Source organism: Phoxinus phoxinus, assembly GCF_949152265.1.
Source record: "Phoxinus phoxinus genome assembly, chromosome: 25".
NCBI classification, from domain to species: domain Eukaryota; kingdom Metazoa; phylum Chordata; class Actinopteri; order Cypriniformes; family Leuciscidae; genus Phoxinus; species Phoxinus phoxinus.
In genome coordinates, this window is record NC_136900.1 from 3898479 (window position 1) to 3923374 (window position 24896).

Here is a 24896-nt window from a genome sequence, read left to right on the forward strand (position 1 = left end):
CAACATAAGGTCCCGTCCCTTTATTTTGCGTTTCTCTTAGGCATAAACTATTTTAATTAGGAATATTGTGACTAGTTTCTTCCCCAGAAGAAAGCTCAAAACTGCAATAAAGAAAGACTGCTTTGTAACATTGACCCGTGAAGACCTTTCTCAAGCTCAAACAGCAACATTACACACTAAAGAAAGTTGAAAATGTAGAAAAACATTAAAGGCCCTCTTTAATACTGTAACTGAAATGTACAAGTTAGGCCCAAAACCTCCTGGAGAAAAAAATACTGTGTGAGCAAATATAAAAATTTTATGGGACTAAATATTTGTTAACATTGGTGCAATTAACCTCCTGTTTGCTCCAGTAGTTAGAATGTACTTTTAAATGAAACCATATTGGATTTTGACATTAGTATACATGAGCTGATCAAAGTTTTGACAGGTCCAGGAAATTTACATGATTAATATATACTATTTTTTATTTACAAATATCAACATTGTTGTTATCAACATGATTAATACATATGAATACAGATTATTAATAATTATTTAAGATCGTTTTCCAAAAATTCCATTTGATTGTCTCAGCACCAGGTGATAACTGGAGACGCAGTTTAATATAGTTTTCCTGGAGCTCAAACAGTAGAGCATTGGTGCTTGCAAAACAAGATCATGGGTTTGATTCCCAGGGAAAGCAAGAACTGATAGGAATATAAATGTGTAATGCAATGTAAGTCACTTTGGATAAAAAGCATCTGCCAAATGCATAAATGTAAATACAATGGTACAAAAAACACATCCTCTACCCTTTTAAAAAACATGGGACTACAGTTCTAGAACTTGTATAAAAACAACGTAAAATTTGTCTAAATTTGATGTTTAAAAGACGTCCACAAACGACCACATTTAGACTATAAATAACTAGGGCTGGGCAAAAAAATAGATTTTTCAATTAATCGATTTTTTAAATGTGGTCGATTCAAAATCGATTCTCAAAGGCCAAAAATCTTTTTTGTTTTTTTCATATTTATTTATCTATCACCCAAAAGACATTATTAGTTTTCCTACAGTTCATAGGCTTGCAGCCTCCATGTTACAGATAATGCTGTGAGATTTTATGTTAGTTTTATCTTAAACATAAAATGACCGGATCCTGTTTGATCAAGGCATGCGACTATTCTTACTTGTCCAATTTTCAGAAAATCTAAATTCATTGAGTCAAATCGGGAATCGAAATTGAATTTAGAATCGAAATCGAATCGAAATTAGAGCTTGCGAATCGAAATCGAATCGAATTGGAACATCTGAATCGATACCCAGCCCTATAAATAACCCTTACACGGAGGTCCCACGGATGTCAACATTAGATGTGCGGTAGATGTCGATAAAAGACGTTGTCTGGCGTTACAAAACAACCCCTTCAGTGGACCGAAATTGGACGTCCAAAAATGTAATAGAGAAGACGTCACTCCGACGCCACATTGCGCAGTGGGTATGTTCAAAGAAAGAAAACGCTCAATGATGATTCAAATCTCTTCTTTTGTGTTCCACAGAAAAAAATGTGATCATGTGATTTTGTAACATGTGGTTGAGGAAATGATGACAGAATGTTTGGGTGAACTATGGTGATCTCAGCTAGAAGACTTCAATATGTTACCCATCAGTCGCTCTATAATTTGTACTGTCTCAGAAGACAGGTGCAGCATGTACTCTTGTGTTTGCATCCCAACTGAGGTCATGGTCCCCACTCGTGTGGAAGTGGGTTGCGAGACCAGGTTCAATGAGCATTCCAGCGGCTTTCTCTCCCTGCAGAGGACGTAACAGATGTGGATTTACATACACCCCCAGCATCCCACTCTCTGATGAGATTATCCAAGAGTGCCGAGAGAGGCTCACACTAAATAGACCCCTCGAGGAGGGCCAGGGGAGCCAGGGGACAAAAGCAGAAGGGGGAAATGTCAAGCTTGCCAGACGGGAACAGGACAACAAACTGCTTTTGCCGCTGCTCAAGCTCTGTCCCTGACAAGAGGGTGGCTGGATTAGCATCTCATAAAGGCTGTTGGCAATTACTACAAGACAAACTCTCTTTGTGCGTGTATTCAAGAAACCCTATCTCGGTTTGGAACCGTCGTTATGTTCTTCTTTTTGTGCATTGGAAAAAGTTTTTGTCGCAGTATGCTCAAATTACGTTTATAGCATTTTTGAGGTTAAAAGTGTCTAGGGCTGCATTTCTCAAAAGCATTGTGAACTAAGTTGATTATAGAGATCATTGTTGCTAATCGTTCTACAATCTACTTAGGCTTAAACTCAGGCCAGACCAGTAAACAGCTCTATTGTGTCAGGACATTGCTTGAGCCAATGTTATGGCTGGGCCATAGGAACATGCATATTACAACTCTGTTGGGTGCTGATGGCGACAGTAAAGTGATACATTTCACCTGTTGTAAGGACACCCTGTTGGACTGGTTAAGGGTCATGTCCTCCAAACACTGATCAGTGTCTAAACTAAAATGGCAAGAATGTGATTTTAAAACCATTTTGAACTTGCCACATCTTGCTCATGGTGTAAAATGCTGGAAAACTCTTAGTAGACCTATTAGTTACAATAGTGCTGCATTGGCTATAGCTAGCAGTGAAGGAGATGGATCTCTGAGGGAGTTTTATACCATGCAGACTGTCAGTTAATGTGCAAAGCTTCTTCGAGAGGTTGCAATCCTCTTTAAAGCTTCGGCAAGAAATTATCTAGATAAACTTGTCAACCCAATTGATTGCCTAGTTGACCATCCTGACTCATTCTTAATTATTCCCTGGGGAGGCACAAAAACATTATTTTAATGGAAAACACACACAAAAGGGCCACCACGCAGGCCGTAAATCCGTGTTTCGGAAGCTCTCACCATCGACTGCAGTCTTTAATTATGCAGTAGGCATTGTGTTGGGCGCCTGAACTTGTCATGGTCCTGTATGGCTCAAGCTTGTGATTCATAATTAAACTGTTTGTGAGGCTTGTGTTCGAATATGAAAGCTACGACAGAGTGGCCTTGTCCAAAAAGCACATCTTCCTCGGAGATTCTTGGCCTTGACATATTCCCACATTGTTTTGTAAGTTTTATTTGTTCCGCTATTGTGAGCTTTCTCTCGCAGAGGGCATGCCCTAAATTAATCCCTCTTCTTCTTCAAACTCCGCTTCGATATGTATCCGTGAGTTATGTCTATCTGCAGAGAGTCCAAACTCATCATCTCGAGAGGAGGTAAACGTGGCTTATAATTATGGGCTGTGTTCATTTACATGTGTTAATCACTCAGGTGATGGGCTGCTCATCCTGATACTGGCAGGTCAGGCCCCTGCAGACACAAGAGTCAAAACCCAATTATATGCATGATTAACTTTATCCTAAGCTGTTTCCCCACAGTCAAGACTCTCTCTGGATAAGAGGACAGCGTAGTGATGTGTGTATGTGCTTGTGTACTTGTATAAGGGTTGAGTGGCATATGAATTACAAGTAGTTAAAAGCCTGTTTAATTGCTCTTGAATGTTAACTTGGTTTTGACAGGTCTAACAAAGTTGTATGATTGAACTAGTACAATCAGAGTTTTATATTTTGATTATCCCTAAACATTACTCCATTCCTGTTGGACTCTCAAAAAAATACTTTTTATGTCATGCAGAGAGCCAGCCAGAATTCGGTTCAGTCCAGCCTAAAGTTTATTATAGACAAGAAACACTCCCTTAGACACTTAGAAATTGTCTGACCAACATGCTCATTTTAAGATTGTATCTTTTATATGCCATTCAGAGGTGGGTTTATCTGAAAAAGTTTATTACACAATTGACCAGCATGGCCTATTTCATAAAAAAAACGTAGCAAAGGTTTTGCTGTATGATTACTGTATGTGGACATACAATAGAAAGAACCAAGCCTCTGCTTTTAATCAAACAAACATACATTCATGCTTTCTTTTTTATCAACACTTGAAAGTGTGTAAGTTTCATAAAAAATAAAAACAAAAAGCAAAGAAAATCACATTGATTTTTGTGAAAGTCTAGGTCTGGATTGGATTGAGAGCAATGATGGAGTAGATGGAGTCTATCAACACCCCCAAAGTTTCACATTCATATAACTCGTCCTGGGTCGACATTTCTCTCGGTAACATTAGCCGTTTAGGCATTTATATGACGTTAATGTTTTATGATCATGTTCGCTTGTGCATAAGCAATCTTCTCTCCAGATCTTCTTCTTCACTTGTATAACAGCCAGCCTATCAGATTGTGTCCATCAGGTTCTTGGCTTTATATCTTGAGTATGGGAGTCGTTCCATAAATAATATTTATTAGTCCTATTTCCTAGTCTAGATGAGCAGGCTAAGCCTGGAGATGTGTAGATTTCTGAGGTCGCATTGTAGTCAGTTTCAACGCCAGATGTGCAATTAAACCGAATCACCAGCATCCTCATTTCAAACAGTTTCACAAATCTGCCTGTCTACAAGACCTCTACAACTAAGGTTATCCGGCACCCACAAATTCAGTCCCAGGTATGTAGGTCTTTTTACCTTCAAAATGAATCATGTTTCATTGGTTACATCTCCTACATTGGTTGTAGAAACCTGCGTCTTCTTTTGAAACCTGTGGAGACTTATTTTGTTGACCTCTGCAGAGATTTGCCCATGTAACCCTTATTTACTCAAGGATATCCTAGATCTCACACATTGTTAGATGATACACCTAGTGGACTCGGAGGGCCACAGTCCTCAATGTTCCTGAGAGGTTTTTAGATATCATCCAAAATACTGGATCTCCACTGTAATCCTATGTATTGCCCGTCTGCTTCGCCACAGTTATAAGCCTTGAGGTGGAGGTTAGGGGTTTGTAATCCCACCATAATGCCAGAGGTCACCTTCCCTAAATTTCTCAAATAGTTTTGTTAGTGTATGACCGTTAATGGTCACTGCCCTGGCTATTGCTATCATTGTGACCCTGCTTTGTCCCTCGGATCATTGTGATTCAATGTCTCTGCGACTCTTAATCCTACAGGAGAGTCTGAATCTTTACACTTGATTCATACCCAGTACACCATTCATTAGTGTAATGCGATGCTCATTATGCTCTCCAAAGCAGGAGCCGGCTGCATTCACTGATCAGTTAAGTGATCCTATATTCACAGAGAATCTTCTTGGGAAATATTGTTACAATCTGTATGCTCAAGGCACAAGGAAGTCCATGTGAGCCCTCCTCTCGACAGCTACAATAATTTGACCGAAGAGCGATATTTTAAACAACATTTAGTGATCTGCTCTGTCTAGTCTCCTTCTTTTGTGGAAATAGAACAAAGAAATCCCCTCTGTAGTGAATTCAGTGGGAAAATGTTTTATTAATTGCCATATGCCTATTGATTCCTCTTTCAAGCCTATTCTTTTGTTCTTCCTTTCTGGTGGCAGCAGAAGGATCTGTAAGTTATGTGGAGTGTCAAAGGTGTCCTTTTGATGTAGATGACAGACCCCATGCTAAGTAACACCTGTGCCGGGTCTGGGCTTGTCTGCTCGGGTCTATTTGCATCTGATCTGCCGGACAGATCAACCCATCAGACAAAACTAATTGAGCCCAGAGAGGCATAGCGTTGGTCATCGCTTCATAGGACATTTCCAGTTGGCGACATGTGACGTAGACACAAAAGACTATGTTTTCAGGCTTGGTGATTTTAATCCTCATTCTTAAATCTTTTATATGCTTATTTCAATATATCTTATTTTTATGTAGCTTAATGGTATACTGCTCAGGAAAGGCACAGCTATCAGCAGGGACGCCAGCATCAGTGTGTAGCAAAAACCACAAATGTCATGTACCTTATAGTGGACCCCCTCAATGCCGCCCATGGCACTTCGTACCTGCTGTGTGATCTTCAGTAGAAGAGGGTGGTATATTCACCACCCCATCGACAGACTAGCAACATGGCACAGCTAGACGCTCAAAATGCCAGGGGTTAGAAGGTACAACACACAATACACAAAAGAGGGCCTCAAATTGAAAAGACGTAGAGGCATACATAAACCGTGACCTATCATTATTTCTCAAAGGACTGCCTTTCAGACAGACTAGAAGTGTTTCCCTGGATATACTAAAAGTTTCTCCCCCTAAAATCATGATGGTTTGGACAGTAATGCCACATATTCATGATGATAGATGTCTACCTGGCCTCATTCTGAATTTATACGCTTTAAAAACTCCCGTGACATTCTGACGCCTCTGCTGAGAACAGGTGGTGCATTATTAAAAACTCCACACTTCTTTGGTTGTCTTTGATATTCCTCGTCTCATCAAGAATTCACTTTTTAGATGTAAATACCAGGAGTCGAGGGAACTGTTACTAGGTAACACCCACACGCTCTCGCTGTCACTTTAAATAAAAAATAAAAACGACAGATGTGAAAGCGGAATAAAAGGCAAGAGCTGTGAACTGTCCGGCCGGTGTATAGATTATGATCAGTTGCAGCTAAACTGGTAAACTCCCTAAAAAAAAGTCTAAATTTTTGTCATGCTCTTTACATAACAGTGCAGGTCATGCATTCAGATAGAGCTTTTACACATTTAATTGTCCTCGCTAGTTAGCACCTGCTTTTATTAGAAGCCTTTGTTTCCTTCTTGTCTCCCAATATGATGTCTCAGAAAACCTTTAAAGCCAAGTTCACACTACAGGATTTTAAGCCCGATTTGCAAATCATTGAGCTCGCCGACAGGTCGGGGTGTTATCGCGTGCAAATCGCGGGGGGATTAGCGGCCGATGAACGCTCGCCAATCTGTTAGTATGAAAGAGCCAACAACGCATCAAAGACGCTCGCAGACGAGTCGCCGAGCCCAAAAAAAATATCTAGCAAGCTAGATATCCGGAGCTGTGGCACGACTCAACCACATGTGATGTCATGAGCTACAGCCAATAAGAGCAAGGCATGGGTTGAGGTTACCAGGAAAATACACGTTTTTTTTTTTTCTGAGCAAATCATCTCGCAAACAGTTTGCAGCACTAATTTCTGTCTGACGTCCATATTCAAACAAAGACTCGCGTGTTGTGTTCTTCTTCGTCGGGTAGTGGCGCGCGTGCTGTTTCGCGTAATTTCCGGTTCGTTTTATCGCGTGATTTTTCGTGACCAAGCGTGGTTTGTAGACAAGATAGAATCGTTGGGTGACAGAGTTGTTGTCAACTCGTGGAGTGCGTTACCTCCTGTCGTGTTAAGGGAACCTATTATCCCCCTTTTTACAAGTCTCTAATTTCTGTATTGCTGAAACTGTCAAATACACACAAAGGTAATGTCAAAAACACACAATGTTCACAGAAACACAGTCAGTTATGTCTGTGAACGTAAACAGCAAGTAAAGAAATCGCATGTGTACTATATTACATCTGTGTATTTAGGTGAATGCAGCATAATATACAGTATATATTGCTGTATATGCTGTAAATATGAATCAAACAAAATAAAAACAAAAAGTCACTCGCTGCTCTTGACTGAATCATTTTAGTAGCTTTAATAAGAATACATGCCTCGAATGCTGCTGTTAGATGCTCTGGCGAGGAGATGAATATGGCGGACTGTGTACCGCTCACTCAGGGGCGGAGCTAAGCTAATTAAGCAGGCCTAATGTGACGCACTGAAGCACATTCCTGAACAGCTCGTTTTGAGACATGGGGGGAAATAACAAACGGAGTGGATAGACTTTTACCCCATTAGGGTGGTTGTGCGCACACACTGCACACACATAGATATGTTCAAAAACAATTTAAAAGGCAATTTTGCATTATAGGTCCCCTTTAAAAATTCAGCTGAAAATGAAAATTCTCTCCTCTCTTACGTCTTTCCAACCCTTTATTACTGTCTTTCTTCTGGGGAACACAAGAAGATGATTAGGATTTATTTTTATTTTTTTTTGTCCATAAAATGATGTTAATTTTATTTGGACCATGATCACATTCAAAAAATATATTTGTGGGGTTTCACTAAAAATTTGTATCATTACACACATCACACGTGTGTATATTTGACGTTCTGTCTATATTATGTGTGATTTATAGTGTATGTTGTTCTTTCCCAGTGACTGCAGGGCAAGTATGTATGAGAGGAGTGACTCGTGGGTTACTGGAAAAACAGTGGTGTGATAACATATGTCACTGCCAGATCCTGGAGAGAGATGGATTGTGGGGGAGAGGGGAGGCGTCGTGGGGGGCATGTCTGTAATAATGGTGTATGTTTGTGATGTGATGTTGCCAACCAACACAGAAAACGTTCACTGCAGATTGAATCCACGTTTAGTGTGTGGATTGCTGGAGGGAAGACATCAGAGCACTAGGATGCAGTTGGTGCAGATCAGGGGCAGTTGAGATGGATTATTGGGGTGAAAAATGACTCTGGCTGGCAAAGAACAGATCCTGACAGCTGTTGGTCCTCGAGCTTCTCGCAGCAGGAGATACTCACAGACATGACCACAGACGCCTACAGCTAACAACTGCCAACAGGCGGAAATATTACCCCATACACACAAACAGAGAAGGAAACGGTGATGCACAATGCTTTAGAATTCACCTTTGGCTAAGCCCCGCCCCCCTTAGTTACTGTTGCTACGTCCGTCAAGTTCATCTGGGCTCTGGTTTGGTATCAACATGGCTTATGCTGTGACAGCTCTTCCTGCTGAAATTTTATCAAACTTTTACAAAGCAGCAAATAAAGTGTCCGACAGAAGTAGGCAAAAGGGGCTGCAATATGCGTTCGAAGGCTATATTCAAAACACGCAAGCAGCAACAAGGCATCCAAATAGAGGCAAAAGCATAACGGTCACAGTCAAAAAATGAACCACCGCATATCCTAATGGAGACGGAGGCTGGGACTCACAATATCAAGAGCAACACTGTTCATGCAAAGCTGTGTAGGTCTCTATTCACTTCTATAATTGTTATCACAAAGCAAACGGACTACGCGAGTATAAAGTTGTAATTATTAGCAGCGTGTGCTAGCGTATCAACAATTAGGGTAGAGAACCGAAATCATAACCAAAAACAGCATAAAACTGTCTAACTAGTATAACTTCACAGTAAGGTTAAAAGCTAAATGTATCTTAGAGCACTAAAGTGTGTTGTTGATCTTGAGGGGTTTCGCTGACTGAGGACGTCCACACAGTTTAATCCAAAGAGACACTTGTCAGGATTTGACTTCGGTTTTGGGAAGGGAAAAAAACGGACACCCCCCTCCAACCTCTCTGGGAAACGTGTATCTGTGTTACAAATGCCCCAGGCACAACGTTTAACCATATTTATGATAAAACTACGACAGTAATAGCCTGCCGAGACCAAAAATATGAGACGCCTGTGTTAAAGTCAATGGAGCGCTGTGAAAAAGTGTCGGACCGCTGTGGGAGCTCGTTCTTGGCTGCGCTGATTGGTCAATCTACATTCTAGGGCGTGGCTTAGCCGAAGGCGAATTATATGTGGAGCAATTACAAAATAGAGGCGATTTTTCTTTTAACGAAACAGCAAACCCGAAATTTAAGGGTGTGTTCATACTTAGCATGTTTGGTTCGATTAAAACAAACTTTTGTGCGATTTCTCTGATAGTGCGGTTCATTTGAATAAGTGTGAACTCTGCCATCTGAACCCTGCCACCAAACATGCGGACCGTAGCATTTAAAAAGATGGGTCTAGAGCCGTTTCCGAACTAACTCCTGGTGCGGTTTTGTCTCCTTTACACATTTGATATGCTCTTCACGAGTTGTCAGCTTCATATGTACACACATAAAGCGAGCGAATTTAGCATACAGAATTGTTTTGGATGTTCAACAAGTTCCGTCACAAATTATACGCCATAAAAGCCGTTTTTTTCCCCTAGGTTCAGTCTTAAAAATGACAGTGTGAATGCCAAGCGAACCAGGACTAAATGTATACTTTTCTTTTTTGGCCCGGATCAAAAGAACCAAGAGAACTGAACTACACGTGTAAACACACCTTAAGTTTTACTTGAACTGAAAATCGAAACCAAAAATAAAGGTGTAGTTAAATAGTTGTGTATTTAAACTCAGTATGATGTTATAATAAAGTCTTGTGCAACAAACTGCCTTTCGATATTTTGCCTGAACAAATGTATTATTAACTTGTGTTTACTTTGCTCAGTTAGCGCACTTGACCAGCTACAAAGAAACTGGCAGCCAGGCATCAATCCTGAGTGGCGACGTCACTACACACGTTACCAGAACGGTTCAACACGGCTAGCCAACCACGCTGAGGACTCCAGGCCGAGAGCGTGTTGTAATCGTGCTGCGCTGAACTAAGCTAAGTGTAAATATAACCGGAAATATTCTTTACCGTTCTCAGAACGGGTCAACCCAATGGTAGAAAAGTGTCCAAGCGCTCTATCAGGGCCCTAAAGCAAACAACACGCAGTGCTAACCCAGCAAACTATTTCTGGTTCCCAGAAACTTCTTTTTAAGGTTTGTGGTTAGCCATGCAGGAAAGTTCTCTACAGTATTCGTCATGTCACAAATGAACAAGCGGATAGCATCATGTTGGGTCACGGTGAAGTGTGTCCACACTGCTGACATATTTACCTATGGTAGCTTATCGACACTGTGTACATGAAGAAGACACTTATAGTCAAATACGGCATATGCACGCAGATTTCCCCCCCATAACGCTCTTCTAAACGCAGAATAAAAAGTGATAACGCAACGCCACTTTTGCGTTTTCTCTTCTGATCGTTTCCGTGTAAACATAGTGTAATGGGGCTCTACTGGTTACGGAAATTAATCACCAATATGGGGTGTCTAGTCAGGACACGGAAGGCAGAGATGTTCATTGAAGGTTTTTATATATACTTTGAAATACAGATGCACAGGCACTATTTCTTATGAACTTTACAGTGTAAGTGTGGTTCTAAAAGAAAGGAAATAAACATAGATGTTAACTAACATAAACACAATTGAGGCTAATAACTCTCCTTAGTTACTTAAATAAACAGTGCTAAACATGTCATGAAAAGCGAACCACAATAAGAATACCATACAAGCTACACATACAACAGAGATAAAGGCTATCACTGACTGTAAACTCAACCATAATATTATCGCTAATATTAACTTATCTATATGATATAATTGTAACTTACTTGTGATCACTGACGCACACAAACACAATCTGAAGCTTAACTAATAAACTGAAACTAAACTGACAGCCGTTCTCTGCAAGCCAGGGCATGTCGCAACATGTCGGAAAGGGGGCGTGGTCCGAGCGAACACTCGCAGTACATACTCTGTCCAGACTCACATCACTTGAGCCTTTTGCACAGCCGCCCCATAATTCACGGTGTGAATTATCTCCTGGAAAGGCTCAACTATCCACAGGAGCTGTTGTCGAGGCATTATCCGGGATGGCCGGCAGCTCAATGAGCTTGGCCACTGGTCTGGTGTATGTCCTCTTGTCCACCTGCACCTCAGCAGTCCTCACTTTACCATCGACACTCTTAATGGTCTTTGTGACTCGTCCCACGGGCCACAATGCACGAGGAACCTTTGGTCAATTACCATCACCACTGTACCGACAGTGAGGTTCTCTGTGTCCTTTAGCCATTTCTGCCTTGACTGCAAGAAAGGTAAGTAGTTCCGAATGAAATGGGTCCAAAACTGGTCAGCTAACACCTGACTGTGCCGCCATCTTCTCCGACTGAGAATCTCAGACTCAGGGTACACCACTTGAGGAAGCGAAGAGTCGGGCCGCCCCATGAGGAGGTTACGGGATCCACTTCGGCTTTATCTGTCGACACATAGCCCAGTGGCTTGGAGTTGAGGATTCCCTCTACCTCAATCAGAACTGTCTGCAAGACTTCTTCGGTCACTGTCTGAGCTCCCAGAGTAATGTAGAGTGCAGAAGAGTGCTTAATGGATCTGACTTCCCGCTCCCAGGCTCCACCAAAGTGAGGTGCATTTGGTGGGTTGAACTGTAAACGGATCTGGTGCTTAGCCAACTTGGACTTGCAGCTCTTTGCACATGGCCTCGAAACTTGCTTTGAGCTCGTGTTCTCCTCCGCGGAAGTTGGTCCCACAGTCAGAGAGAAGCTCGAAGGGAGTTCCCCGTCTAGCCACGAACCTTCTGAGTGACATAAGGAACGAGTCGGTATCCATGTTGGACAGCACATCTAGGTGAATGCACCTGGTGGCCATACACTTAAAAACTATTCCCCATCTCTTTTCCGTACTCCGACCTCGCTTGACCTGGAACGGGCCAAAGCAATCTACTCCTGTTGAATAAAATGGAGGCTTCAGGAGACGGAGACAACAAGGGGGCAGATCTGCCATCTTAGGAATAGCAGGCTTTGCTCTCCATTTCTGGCACTCCGGGCAGGATCTCTGATGACGACGCACAGCTTCGCGGCCTTGGAGGATCCAAAACTTGCGTCGGAGCTCTGCAAAGACCCTCTCCGATCCAGAATGGAGTAACTTGTTGTCATACTGTCGTATGATGAGTTTGGTAATAGGGTGCTTAGGTTCTAACACAATTGGGTGTACAACATCTTCTTCCAGACTAGTAGAACAGCGCAACCTACCGCCTACTCGGATAAGGCCTCTAGAGACGTTGTACTCTGGAGCAAGTGACAAGAGCCGACTGCTGGATGGAAGTGCTTTCCCTGTTCTTACACACTTGACTTTGTCTGGAAAGCTATCATATTGCGCTCTCTGAAGTATTCGGAGTTCTGCTTCTGCGTAGTCATCTGCACTGAGGGCGCTTGACTGAGAGGCCGCCCCATGCAGTGACCTACTCGTTGCCTCAAGGAGATCTTCAAAGGTAGAATGGTCTTCAGCGGCTGGGATCTCTGGAGCAGTAATGGCTGACATAATGCCACAGAACGCAGACCTCTTCATCTCTGTCTCATCTGGGACCTCCACGAAAGAAGTTGTGCCTGGCCAACTCTCACGTGGTAGCCGAAGGAAGGCAGGACCTTGGCTGAATTGGTTTGGCTTGGCTAGGTTGGATAGTGTCATCCCTCTGGTGATAGCATCTGCAGGGTTATTCTGTGTGTCCACATACCTCCATGACCGGTGATCCGTCAGCTCCTGAATCTCAGAGACACGAGTCCCTACAAACACCTTGTATCTGCAGGACTCTGACTCTGAGTCAGACCATAGCACTGTGTCTGTCAACTGAAGGGTGAGCTCTCTCTGGATCATCTGGGCAAGCTGAGCTCCGGTAAGGGCAGCACAGAGCTCAAGGCGTGGCATTGACTGTTGTTTCTTCGGTGTCACTCTTGAGCGTGCCAGCACAAAGGCTACATGGACTTGGCCATGAGGATCCTCACCACGTAGGTAAGCAACTGACCCATAGGCGGACTCTGATGCATCACAAAAGACGTGAAGCTTGAGGGTGATGGCACTTACATCCACGTCCAGTGGGAAGTAACTCCGGGAGAGACTGACTGTTGGGAGCTGAGGGAGCTCTTCTTCCCATGTAGTCCAGGCTTGCAGGAGGTCGACCGGTAAGTTTGGGTCGTCCCAGTCGCGGTCTTTGGCCCACAGTCTCTGGACCAAAACTTTGGCCCTTGTTGTGAAGGGCAGGATATGACCTAGGGGATCATACTGGCTTGCTAGTATCTTATAGATATTTCGCATGGTTGTCTGGCTTGGGGCAACCTGGCGATGCCTGTAATGAAGTGTGTCCTCTATGAAGTGCCAACTAAGGCCTAGCGTCATCTCTTGAGCTTCACCATGCGTCTGAGAAACCCATCTTTCGCTGCTATCAGACTTGGCCTCCTTGGGCAGGTTGCAAATCACCTCTGGCTGGTTACTGGCCCACTGGCGAATATCGAAGCCACCTGCAGCTAGAAGTGTTCTAAGCTTCGTCACAAGGTTTCTGGCTTCTACTACGGTGGGTAGACTCTGCAGGCAGTTATCGACATAGAAACACTGTTCTACACTGTGGCGGACATTTTCCCCAGGTTGACTTGACTCATTGACGTGTTTCTGAAGAGCAAAGATCGCGCAGCAGGGACTGCACGTCGTCCCGAACGGCAGGACCTCCCACTGGTATACTGATGGTTGTTCATCCGTCTTTAGATCTCTCCAAAGAAACCTCAGCAAGGGCTTGTCTCTGTCCAGCAGGCGGACCTGGTGAAACATCCCTTTAATGTCTCCACTTACAGCGACTCGATGCTCTCTGAAGCGCAGGGGGACTCCAAGGAGTGAGGGTCCTAAGGCTGGACCAGGAAGGAGGTAGTTATTCAGACTTTGTCTGCCAAGCTGGAAGCTGCAGTTGAAAACAATCCGTTCCTTGCCATTGTGTCTGACCATGTGGTGGGGCAGAAACCACGACTCCTCTGATGAGTCCACCTCGCAGGAGTCAATCTTGGTGGCGTACCCAGCAATCTCCAGTTTCTTGATCTCCTCCTGGTAGGTAGATGCACGCAGTGGGTCTTGTACTAACCTCTTCTCTGTGTTTCGCAGGTTCTTCATCACAACTTCCTTTGAAACTTGCAGCTTGGGCATATTTGGGACTCGTAGAAGGGGTGTAGTGTACCGATGCACTCCGTTTACTTCTACACGAGTGGTCTCGGCCTCTAATAAGTCCACTGAGTACTTGTCCTGTCTGGATCTGGTCACTAACCTCTCACTTTTGAAAGGCAGTGTATCTAACTGCCACAACCGTTCAACTTGACTGAACAGCTCAACAGAAGGGGAGGAAACTGTGGTGAACAAGCACTGTGTGGTTGGAAGCTGTTGCTGCAGGTATTTTGCTGGACCCTGGAGTGTCCAACCAAGCATAGTCTTGACTGCTGCAGGACCACCAGGGGGACCCAGATGCACTGGTTCAATCGGAACGATCAGATCAGCATTATCCGATCCAATCAGGAGGGTTGGCTGAGCTCCATCGATGGGTGGGATTGCTAGACTTCGTAGATGCCGATATCTTTTTTGGAGCTGGGTAACTGGGTAGCTGTACTGAGAGAGGCCTAGGTGTTCACCTGTGAATGCGCCTTGAATGGAGAACTTCTTCGTTGGTTGGGAAGCTGGAGTGATCGTAAAGGACACACGTGACCCTGACAGTATCTTGATGTCTTGGCGGATAGTACGGAGTGTGAGGTCTTCTGCTTGACCCTGTACTCCCAGGCGGCGTGTTGCAGATGAAAGCAAGATGGTTCTCTCAGAGCCATCATCCAGCACTGCATACGTGTCAATCACTTTATCCTGGTATTGCAAATTGACTCTGACAATCTTTAACAGTACCTGGCTATATCTATTTGGCTGATCCAGGTAGTGAGTCTCTGCTGTCGATGTGATGGTGGGCTCGTTCTCACTCCTGTGGTTGACCTCGTGAAGAAGGGAAAGGTGTTTTGACTTACAAAAGCGACACGGCTTCTTGAGGTCACAGGCAGAGGCTAGGTGAGGTCGTCCGCATCTCCAGCACCTTCTCTTGACTTTAATCCAATCCACCATCTCTGCTTTGGTAAGCTTAGCGAAACTCTCACATTGGCTGAGGTAGTGTTCTGCCTCGCAGTAAGGGCAGTATATCTTACCCTTCCCTTGGGTTCGGACAGAATGAGCTGCTTGGGAGGGCGTGTTGACTGGATGGTTACTGGAACTGCCTGTCCCATGCATAACAGTAGTGATCTTGACCTTGGACTTCTGCTGCTTGAATTCTCTCTGGTCCTTCTCGCTGTGAGCATGAAGTGAGGGCTCAATGTCCAAGCATCTGACTTCTCCCTTCAGCCAGTCTGAAAAATCAGTGAGCGTTAGCTTCAATTTATCAGGGTCCTTCCTATACTGTTGACGACGAAATCGCTCTTGCTGGTGCTTGGGGAGCCTGCTTAGAAGGCGCTTCACATTGGAGCCACAGTGGAGTTCCTCATGGCCTTCACCTCGGAGAGCTTTCAGCATCCCGACAAGCGACTGCACTCTGATGGAGAACTCGTCGAGAGCCCTATCATCTCGGATGGGGGGTAGGCGTTCCATGTCCTCTATCTCCTTCAGCACAAACTGATATGGACGTCCATAGCGTTCATCCAGTGCTTTCAGAGCTTCAGAGTAGGGCATATTAGACTCTGCATGAGCCAGCACGAGGCGATGTGCATGTGGAACCTTGACATGCTTCAGCAAGATGGCATACCTGTAATGCTCCGACTGAGAAGGATGTAGGAGTGTGCTAAGGGAAAGGCGTAGTTCCACATATTGAGCTCTATCCTCCTTGGTGAAGTCAGGAAATGTTGGGCCTTCTATATTGGGGGGTGCATACTTATACCCGGTGGAGGGATATTGGGCCAACATTGCTGGGTTTCCTTGGTAGAAGGGTTGGGGTACATAAGGAGACTGATGTATTGACTGGTGCACAGGTAAAGGCATCATCTGATCGAGAGCTGGATTTACATGTATCGATCTGGGAGGAGCCACATGTGGGAGATAGATATGAGGCTCAGGGGACACCAGATGTGGATTTTCCAACTGAGGCTCCCTACCTTTCTCGTGTTGGCTGCCGGGTGCGGCTGCGTTGGGCTTACAATTACTTGATATGGGGTATGACGAGAGCAGGCTATGTGATGAGGCATTTCTGAACAAGCCTAATGACTGCTGTAGGCCCTGGGGTGACCCTTTGGGATAGCTGGTCTGAAGGTGAGCTGGTGGATCATGTTCAGTATCCTGCTTGATATCCTGAACATCATAGTGTGGATCGAGCGTGTGCTGGGGTTGAGTGACTCGGCTGAGAGACGGAGGAAGTGTCATTTGTTCTAGCTGATGGGTTAGTTCTGCAGCTACACTTGGGTGATCCTCAGTTTTGTGGTGGTGAGGAGCAAGGGCTGGGGAAGGCTGTGGTTCACCTCCTCTGTCTGGGTAGATTTGGCGTACTGGGGTCTGATGCCGTGATGACCTCCTTGAACACTGAGCTGAGGTCTGAGGGGAATGGTGCTGCAGGAAAAGCTCCAAAAGCTCTGTTTGTTTCTTAGCTGTTTCACTCTGTTGCCGCGCTGTCTCCAAAGCCTGATGAACAATGGCTTCATTTGCATTCTGCATTGTTGATATGCTTCTAGCAGGGCTGAGTAGCTCCCTCCCCTCTTCGTACCTGTGCATCTGCGCTAAGCTATGCTGATCTGTATATTCAACTAGAAAATCATCCAGATATCTTGGGCGTTGCACTGAGAGTTTGGGGCGCACAGGTGAAACAGGGAGGCTGATTCCTTCTTTACTGGTTGCCATATCGTTGACTCTAATCCGGCTCGAAGGACCATAAATTGTAATGGGGCTCTACTGGTTACGGAAATTAATCACCAATATGGGGTGTCTAGTCAGGACACGGAAGGCAGAGATATTCATTGAAGGTTTTTATATATACTTTGAAATACAGATGCACAGGCACTATTTCTTATGAACTTTACAGTGTAAGTGTGGTTCTAAAAGAAAGGAAATAAACATAGATGTTAACTAACCTAAACACAATTGAGGCTAATAACTCTCCTTAGTTACTTAAATAAACAGTGCTAAACATGTCATGAAAAGTGAACCACAATTAGAATACCATACAAGCTACACATACAACAGAGATAAAGGCTATCACTGACTGTAAACTCAACCATAATATTATCGCTAATATTAACTTTATATGATATAATTGTAACTTACTTGTGATCACTGACGCACACAAACACAATCTGAAGCTTAACTAATAAACTGAAACTAAACTGACAGCCGTTCTCTGCAAGCCAGGGCATGTCGCAACATGTCGGAAAGGGGGCGTGGTCCGAGCGAACACTCGCAGTACATACTCTGTCCAGACTCACATCACTTGAGCCTTTTGCACAATAGCCTTAGTTGACCAAATGTTGGTGCATCTCTAGAAATGAAGTTATTGAAGAAAAAAGCAACAAGCGTAGCATGAGCTAAAATATGCACATTGCAATGCCTGAAAACCACCCTCCAGAGTGGAAATCTTAGAAACGCTCCAACATCGCGTTCCCGTATAAAGGGTAAAAACGGTAAAAATGCAAAACTCAGCTTGACAGTGAAGGCGTCGCGTACGTGTTTACGTCACAGGCATGCGCCAGTACAGGAAAATAACAAAACATTATCAAACTAAAATATAGCATTCATTTCATTGACAAAAAAAAAAAAACTGTAATTTTTAAACGTGACACGCGAAGAGCACCGAGGGTCACAGCAGCAGCTTTACCGTATTAAACATGAAAAACTGTGTCAGCGTCTCTTTCACTTTCAGTGCTCCACATCGCCACCTAGCCGTCTGGAGTGCACACTACATCCAATTTCACACACTTTTGCGTCACCATATGCACGCAGATTTCCCCCCCATAACGCTCGTCCAGGGGCGGAGCCAGACGATGTAAACATTCGGGGCTTAGCCCAAACCTAGGGGGGTCCGGGGTCATACTCCCCCGGGAAGATTTTTTTTCCCATTTACGTCAGCTAAATGCACTATTTTTCAGGCTGTTTGAGATAATTGAATGGCTAAAAATCTATACACTATCTGGGAAAATTATGATAGTTAGGCCAACTCAATAAAAAAAAAAAAATTGGACGCGCGAAAGAGGTGAATTCACCGCGCCGCGCTAGTAAACGCCTCATTCACCCCGTAGGACCTCAAGACGCGCGTAAACGCGTCTTCACATTGAAACATTGAAATCACTCACGCCAGACACTCTATTCACGTTTGGTGTGAACGCAGCATACACTTGTCCGCGGTTCGTCTGACGCTGCTTCTGAATCTCTCTCCGGCCGGTGAGGTTTACTGTTAGTGTTCCATAGGCTATAAAAAACTTTGTCCATATTTACATCAGCCGGTTAGCCAGTAAGCTCGCTACGACGCCGGTGTAACATACAATACCCCGCCAGCCCCTGATGACAACGACGAAGAAGAAGATTTATATTCTTCGTTAGTTTAATTGGCAGTTGTCAAACAAGCTGAGTGATGCGCGATGCATTACCGTCCGCCACCACGCACGGTAATATAGCTTTTGCCGCTCCAGTCAGAAAGACTGAAAGGAAATGAAACTAATTTTTATTTTTTTATTTTTTTTAAACTAAAAGATTCGGGGCTTTTGACAAAACATTCGGGGCTTAAGCCCCCTTAGCCCACCCCTAGCGCCGCCCCTGCGCTCGTCTAAACGCAGAATAAAAAATAACGCAACGCCACTATTGCGTTTTCTCTTCAGATCGTTTCCGTGTAAACATAGCCTTAGTTGACCAAATGTTGGTGTATCTCTAGAAATTAAGTTATTGAAGAGAAAAGCAACAAGCGTAGCATGAGCTAAAATGTGCGCATAGCAATGCCTGAAAACACCCTAGATATGAGGCAGTAAAAACTTGCACAAGTAAAAACTACTCCCTTTTTTTTCTTTAAATTTTAGGCCCTGTTTACACGAGAACGCTCGCGGGTGAAAACGTAAAAATATTTTATTGGATGTGTCATTCGTTTACACGACGACGGCGTTTTGGGGGCTTAAAAACGCAAAAAAGTGAAACCACCCTCCAGAGTGGAAATCTTAAAAACGCTCCACCGTCGCGTTCCCGTCTAAATGGTAAAAACGGTAAAAATGCAAAAGTCTGCTTGACAGTGAAGGCGTCGCGTACGCGTTTACGTCACAGGCATGCGCCAGTACAGGAAAATATCAAAACATTATCAAACTAAATTCTAGCATTAATTTCATTGACAAAAAAAGAAATCTGTCATTTTTAAACGCGACACGCGAAGAGCACCGAGGGTCACAGCAGCAGCTTTACCGTATAAAACATGAAAAACTGCGTCAGCGTCTCTTTCACTGTCAGTGCTCCACATCGCCACCTAGCCGCCTAGAGTGCACACTACATCCAATTTCACACACTTTTGCGTCACCATATGCACGCAGATCCCCCCCCCCCCTATAACGTTCGTCTAAACGCAGAATAAAAAATGATAACGCAACGCCACTTTTGCGTTTTCTCTTCAGATCGTTTCCGTGTAAACATAGCCTTAGTTGACCAAATGTTGGTACATCTCTAGAAATGAAGTTATGGAAGAGAAAAGCAACAAGCGTAGCATGAGCTAAAATGTGCGCATAGCAATGCCTGAAAACACCCTAGATATGAGGCAGTAAAAACTTGCACAAGTAAAAACTACTCCCTTTTTTTTCTTTCAATTTAAGACATCTACTAGCCTGACTAACGCCAGACCCAATTCTCGTTGAGACTTGGGTCTGGGAACCACATGTGCATTTTCTCGTATTTGAGGCGTGGTTTACGAATGCCCGGCGCCGTTTATTGGGTGCTAAGAATGTCTATCAAATGCGCCCGTACGTAGTTCATAGCCAATCGTTTCCATTATACCAGATGACGTATGTAGAGCGACAGAAATTAGACAAGGAAGAAGACGATGGGTAAGATATTTTTTTGTAAACAATGACGTTCAGCGACTATTGCCGTTTGTGCAAGATAAACGTGAGGGTCTAGGTATATATGGATATAAACAAACTGCTTAGTTGTGTCGCATAGATGTCGTCATCGTCTTGCTGCTCCCTCCCCGTTCTGTGATTGGTTCCCTAGATGAGGCGAAAATCTGGTCCATGGTATCCGGACTGCCTTTCAGCGTGAATAAAATCGCGCTGCGCAAAGGCAGTATGGGGAAACCCAGGCTAGACATCTACTTCTGTAGTGCTCATTGTGGCTTTCAATGGATACAATACAAAGCAAATGAGGAAAATGATGACAAACACATGTTCTGAATAAATCCATGTCAACGAATAAGTGGCAGGAAACTAGACAAAGGAAACCAATGAATACAAACTAAAAGTCCATGAAAAAATTAAATATCTGTGACAAATGCATTATGATAAAAAACTTTAGGAGTGGTTCTGATTGAATGTCATGTTTTCAGTTGTAGTGCATATATTTGATCTAAACAAATTTTGTCTCAAATATTGTATAGAACTTAACAAATCTGATTCCTTTATTCAGTTTTTTTAGGAGAGCAAAGCCAGTGAGGTTGCCAGAGGTTCGGAAGGTGACGGGACTCCTTTCTGCAATTCCTATGTCTTCATGAATGCAGAGTCTGGCAAAGCTGTCACAAGCTGGGTAACATCGCTCTGACGGCTTTCATTCGCATCTTGATTATTAATTCATTGCAGTTTCCTGGTTTGTTTGCTAAGTAGTCTCCCTAGGTGACTATAACTTACTTCGAGATGTTTGGAAAAGGCTGCCTCCATTCAATAATAATTCATCCATCTATTGCCTATAAGTAAAAAAGAAGAATTGCTATAATAAAAACAGCTTGGCTAATATTAAAATGGATGAGCCGCTGCTGGTAATACCTGCAACCTCAAATATATGTAAAACTTTTATCCGCACTATTTACTGTAAATCACCTAAAGCGCTCTCAGAATAGATAAAAAAGTAATCATATATTTGTGTCTTTCCATTTGAGACGAAGGAATCCATTCACGAGTGCAGTCTCGCTTTCCCAGCCATTATTCAACTACAAAGCAAACCATATTCATCATTGTGTTTTAATCGCATCAAAAAGAAATATAGCGCTACCCCAGGGTGCTGGCAGGAGTATGGAGTCCTCCATGATGTTATTGTTTCCAGCACTGCCAAACAATCTCAACAATTGACTTAGAATAAATGTATTTTTAATATGATAACTCAACCCTTGTGAATACAGAGGCTCTCTGTCAATGGTTCTTGCTGAATGCGTTGCTTTACAGATGTAATGCGGGAGTGCTTGTGATATAGCGATATTAAACCTGCGAGCGCTGCCTTTCCAACTTTGTTCCGGCTTCCCGGAGAACACTCTCTTTCCTTCAGCTTAACTAAATGCTCTAACAGACGAGATGAATGCATTAGTTTACAAAGTCAGTGTGTTGCAGCAAACGCTTCGTGTGTTCCTCGCGGTGTAAAGATGCGCGCTAATCTCATCTCGGATGCACTTTTCGTGCACTTTATATTAATGTGATTTCAGCTCAGTGCTGTTTAAAGAATATACCTGCACGAAATAATGTAATCAGACAGAAAAGTACATATGAACTGATTATGAGTAGAGGAGACTGGGCTATTTGTCTCGCATTGCGGGATCTTGTCAACATTTCTCTGAGAGCCTGCATGTCACTATACAATTTTGATGTGCTTGTTTTCTCTAGTGGTTTTTGTCAACACCCTGTTCAAAAGTGCATTAACTTTGTGATTTTTGTGAAATCTATCATCAGACATCATCATATCATAAAATTTCAACATCATATTCACTGTAAACCCAAATAAGTTGGCAAAACTCAATTTTTTGTGTTTTGTTCTCATTTTAATTTCTCTTAACTTGAAGTATTTGAGTAAGTGAATTTGTAAACATTTAAATGCAGGATAGACGATTTGTTCCAGATTTTTTTTTTTTATGCTGCTTGAAAGTCTCTTCATGTCCTGATATATGTATTTATATGTATATATATATCATCTGTGGAAGGCATAGGACCATAACAATGCAATGATTGGACCGAATGCAGATTGGACATCCATTTTATGGTCCAACGCCTTCAACATATGATTTAAGTTTAGTCTACTCAAACCAATTAATTATTTTGAGCATTAGGGTTTACATTTTTGTAATATCTGCTGTTAAAGAAGTGAACTCAGTAAAACACTTGGATATGTTACAAGATTTTCAACAGAAAGGCTGAAAAGATCAGGTTGGTGCACATTTTTATTGGGGCAGATTGTCACATGTTTGATTTTTTTTTCCCTGTTCTGTTTCTTAATTGCTTTGTGTAGGACATGTTTTCCCTTTAAAGCGTATAATAGGCCATTCAATTTCCTTGAAATTCACACATTTTCAATGACTTGTTTTTACTGTCGAGACTTAAGGTATTGGACCAAAATAGCACTGAACTCCCTTACATGCTTTACATTGTAGACAAACTATATTTCAAATATCAACACGCTACTTTTATTAACAATGCTAAATTGAATTCACTTCACACACACACACACACACACACACACACACACACACACACACACACACACACACACACACACACAAAACAACCAGAACTGGTATTTCTCCCCATTACAAACAGGGCGTATCGTTCCCTGTCTCCAGGTGTACTAAATTATTCACAGTCTTTGATGTAAATAACCAAACACACAAAGACGATGTGAGATGGCATGTCTTAATTAGCCAATCATCCGTCAGCACCGTGTTGCCCGCGCGCGAGGCTCTCACTGAACGTGGCACGCGTCGACGGCGGGCTCGCGCGTGTGTTGTGGCGTTATTTGCGCGCGAGGACTGCAGTTGCTCAGGGACTCCGAGGCTCCTAATGATGCTTTCAATTAAAGACGAGCCCTGAGGCAGGAGCAGCTGTCTGTTCAACGCCTCCTCGCCGAGCGTCCTCCGCGTGCGGGGCTGCTTGAGTCAATATTATTTTAGAGACTACCTCCCATCTATTATTAAGTAAATTGAGCCATCAGCGTAACTGGCCATTTTCAACCCTAAATGAAATCTATTTGCCAAAGGCCTGGAGGACTGTCAGTGTGTAATACAATCATACAGTGGAGGGCGGGCTTGTTAGGAGAATGAATGATAACTGCAGGAATAATTCACCCTTAAATGGGAACCACGCTGTTAGTGCTTCTCAACAGTGTGTTTTACTTCGGACACTGTGACCAATATTGTGTATTATACAAAAATGTCCTTAAAATCAAATTACCATAAACCGCATTCACCCAACAACATGCAGAATTACTAACATGATAGCCTACAATTAATAAATTTTTAAGTGTTTATCTTTTGAATTTCGAGGGTTTTCATGCCTTCAACGCCTATAAAACGCATTGTGCTCAACACAAACATGTTTATATCGTTGCAAGTTACTTAGATTTAATATTCTAACATATTTATTTTTTTGTTCATGGTTGTCAAAAAAGACACATGACCTGTTTCTGCATAATTGGACTACAGTATATATAGCTTCAACCAAATGACAGATGGATTTGCCACAAATTGCTGATTTGACTGGAAAGTGCATCATTGACAACACATGAAAATATGAGAATCATCATGCATGATTATGGTTAAGTTACATTTAAATTCACATTAGCATCTTTCCCCCTGCTGTTTGGGCCACGACACACCAGTTGAGAACCACTCAATAACCACTCAATGAGACATAATGATTGGGATTGAGTTTAAATAAAACTAAACGCTTATCAATGCACCCCCCCCCCCCCCCCCCCCCAAAAAAAAGTAAAATGTTTAATAAATGTCAATCATGGTCTATCTCCAGAAGAGTTGAGTTCATCAACTGTAAGTATCTTCAGGAACAGTCCCTCGGACCCCATCGATCGGCTCCAAATCAATGCTTTTAAAGGCCCTACAGCCTTCAGTGAAGAGCAAAGTGTGCATGCTTCAAAACCGCCCAGCTGATCGATTATGAGTGGACAAGCTTTTCACAGGTTTTCTCTCACTCTATAAGGACTGTCCACTATTCATAGACTGATATTTATTACACACTCTTAAAATGAAACCTTCCAAAATGTTTTTTTTTTGCAGAGGTGCCGAAGAAGAAACATTTCCGGTGTTCTAAATAGAACCATTTTTCTTTGTGTGAAGAACATTTTAAAAATCTATTGAACCGTTTTCCACTCTTGTGCAGTGGAAATATTCCGTGTTAAATGTTCTTCATGCACTGTAAAAAAATATTATAACTTTTTATCTTGTCAAATCACCTTCGATAACTAATGTGTGTGAAGATAACACTATTTTGAGTTTCTGTTTATTAAACCATTCATTGTATTAACTCAAATTCTTAATTACAACGAACTCAACATTTTAAGGCAACAAGGTAACTTGCTTGCTTATTTAAGTTAAACCAACTTTTTTTTTTACGGTGTGGGAACATCAATGTCATTAAAGAGTGTAGGAATATTA

The 24896-nt window shown here is 42.9% G+C and overlaps 1 long non-coding RNA gene across 1 annotated transcript in view; it reads left to right on the top strand.

Annotated features, from left to right (window-relative positions):
- Positions 1 to 24896, top strand: part of LOC306993247 — a 33099-nt gene that overhangs the window by 6306 nt on the left and 1897 nt on the right. The window contains exons 2-3 of the long non-coding RNA XR_013796421.1: positions 10137 to 10301; positions 20939 to 21055. This is a non-coding gene — a long non-coding RNA (uncharacterized lncRNA). The remainder of the gene's footprint in view (positions 1 to 10136; positions 10302 to 20938; positions 21056 to 24896) is intronic.